Raw genomic sequence first — 3,489 nt, 5'->3', positions numbered from 1 at the left:
AAAAATATAGAATTGTTATTACTCATATATTTTCATCAGTAAAACCTGACAGCAAAATGATTCAATATTTTCTACTTTAAATTTCATAAAATTTGTATGTAAAATAGTATTTTGATTACTTAGCGAAAAAATTATTTAATAAATTGGATGTCAATTTTTTTGTCCATTCCAACAAAATATTTTAATAAATTATTAATTGGAGATGTATGAGAAAAAGAAATAGATAGGATTAGCGCACTTGTGAAGTGATTTTAACAATAGTAAAACAATGATAATGGTGGAGGTGGCGATGATGACAACTAAGCAGACTAGGAAGAGTGAGAAAACAAGGAAGAGAAGAAGGAAGAGAGGAGGTAGAGTTAGAGTCAGACTCTAACTTGACTCTGATATCATTGTAGAAGTAGATTTAAGGTCTTACTCAACCTTACAAAATTGGCTTGGAAGTTGAGAATTGCATTCACTTATATATTGTGAATTGGTCTTTCTAGTCGATGTGAGACTTCCAACAAAAAAGAAAAAAAAAGAAGAAAAATAAATAGAAGAAGAAGAATAAAGGAAGAGAAAGAAGAACCAAATCAAAATATAAATAAGCAATTTTATTAACGAAAAAAATTATCAACACATTTTTCCAATGTTTGAGCAAAATTATTGACGAATATCTTATCAATAATTTTTTTTGTCATTGACAGATCGTCTGTAATATTAATTTATTGATGAATTTTAATCGTTATCGACAGATTTTAACTATTATAATAATGTTATTTTTTTATTGTATGAATAGTTGTGGTATTTATATATTAATTTTAGTTATACAAGGTTCACAAATTTTTAAACCTTTTAATTGTATTTTGTAAAATGTTTCTAAATTTTCCAAAATAACTTTATGTTCAATCTTTTCAAGGCTTACTTTTGGCAAAAGCATTATCGATGATGAGATTCTAACAAAATCACCCAAGAGAAAAATTAACCCTTGCACTCTAGTTAAAACTTAAAAAGGACTATGAAATATTGAAAATTACAATATGATGAACGTACTGGATTCAAATTACTGTATATGCCTCTTTTTATTAAAATTCACATATTACATGTAATGAGAGAAAGTACATTTTTTCTAACGTTATATATTTTTTAATCTGTTAAATGAAATTCATTTAACTTTGATGTTAACATGTAATGAATATATTCTGACAATAAAAGGTGGTTATATTTTTTAAAAGATAAAAGAAAAACTAATACATACTTAAGGAAATTAAAAATATAAGTTAATGTATTAATAAGGAACAAAATTGGTAAACTTTTAATCTAAAATGACAATACTCTCAAATATGGACAAAACTAAATAATTTTTGAGCAGGTCAAATATAACAATGAATTTGTAATATTAATATTAACAAATTTAATTAATAACTAAAACATTATAATAATTAAAAACATAATACAGAAACCAAAAATAATATAAACTTTTCTGAAAGAAAAAAAAACACAAATGAAGACTATATAACGTGATGAAACACAAATTACAATTTCCGGTAGCCCTTAAAATCAAGAAAACTATTACTATATTCAGATATTATTTTTGAAATTTTAAAATATAAGTAGCATTTTTAATTTTTTAAAATACAGTTTTTGATTGGAGATATATATATATATATATATATATATATATATATATATATATATATATATATATATATATTATTAAAAGAAATTCATTAAATAAGAACTGATTCCAAGAAAAAAAAAGGTAATTATTATATCAATTTATTTAAAAACTATTTTTAAAATTGTGAATTGTTTATTTTTATTTCGTGTTATATTTTCATTGAACAACTTCCTAAACTAGTTATATTAATTTCTAAAAAATAGTAAGTTTGCACACCATTAATTCAATCTTTACAAACAATTTTACTGGTCTCCACTTTAAATAAGTAGGTTTATTTTTTATTTTTTTGTTACGAAATATTTAGAAAAGAAATACAATAACCTTAAAATTTTGTAGACGGTCGACATTGTATTTTTTTTTTTTCAAAAAAAAGAAAAAGAAAAATAGAGATGATCCACCTTAGTAACAAGAGAGATAGGAAAAACGAGAGAGACAAAAGTAAGAAATGTGAGATGTGTTAGGAAAGAAGAAAAAAATAGAGGAGTTCGAAAATTAAATTCTTATATTTTGTACACGTTGTGTATACATATTTTTACAATTTCTTTAAAATCATTATCATTATTTTTTTTTATGTGTAAAAATCTTTCGCCAATATTTCAAAGGAATCTAAAGTGATACTTACAAAATGGCTCCAAAAACACCAATTCCACGAAAATATTCATGGATTTTATGTTCATGCATTCTAATAATGTATTTGAACTAAATTGGCATGTGGTGTATATTAAACAATTTTTTGGAAAGAAATACTTCCATACACATTAATTGCCCTTCTCATTTTTTTAATTTCCTTTTTATCTTTCTGATTTTTATATAAAATTTTAAATTCTGACGAGATTCCAAATATTTATTCCATTAATTACCTCAACATATGTAATGTTCATTTTTGAAGGCTTTTCTGATAAAGTGCATCTTGCACTGTTACCTGTTTCATTTTCTTAAAGTATAACTTAGTCATATAACTTCATCGCTTCACCAATGTATCCAAATTTTTACTAATAACTACTTTTTATATATTTATTGACTATTGCTTTTCTCAGGCACAAAGCATGAGTACTGTAACCCTTACCTTATTAAATTTTATAATGTGTATTGGTTCCATATTTTTTACATTAAAAATTGAAATAATTAATTTTATTAATTAAAATAATATAAATATATATTTTTTGAAATTTCTACACAATAAGTGTATGATACAAAATAAGTATTTTGGAATATCAAAGATCTCTACAAGTTAAGAAAAAAATACATATCTGACATATATTGCTAGCTTTATGTATTTATAATTTATAAGTTCATATATTGAAATACTATTTGCTTCTTTTATCTAGAAAATTTTGTTAAGCTAAGAGAGGTTGCAAAATATCATCAAGAAGTCAGAGAAAGGAATCTTAATAAAATCTCAAATTGATACTTTAATTATTTTTTTTACTTTTTAGATGTTTAATACTATTTTTCTGTTGATTTTTCTGTTAATTTAAATTTTTTATTTTTAATTATACTTTTTAAAGACAGTTATTTAATTATTTTTTAATTTTACCGGTGAGTATTAAATAAGTAAAACAGATATGAACATTTTTGTTTTTTAAATAAAATAAAGTTGTATCGATGACTATTTGACTATTGGATCATATTTAATTTAATATCACAATAAACTTTGAATTTGTGTAAAATTTAATGTGAATTAATTATTTTTAACCGGTGTTCTCGAGATACAGGTCAACATTATCCAATTTTATATTGTTTTTATTTTTTATAATTCTCTTGATCATGTAAAAGATTATTTAAATATAATATCCCATTCAATTAATAACGCTAATTAAAGGAAT

Source organism: Vigna unguiculata, chromosome 9, assembly GCF_037176805.1.
Source record: "Vigna unguiculata cultivar grain cowpea cultivar isolate G323 ecotype 2 chromosome 9, ASM3717680v1, whole genome shotgun sequence".
Taxonomy (NCBI): domain Eukaryota; kingdom Viridiplantae; phylum Streptophyta; class Magnoliopsida; order Fabales; family Fabaceae; genus Vigna; species Vigna unguiculata.
This window is presented reverse-complemented; position numbering follows the sequence as displayed.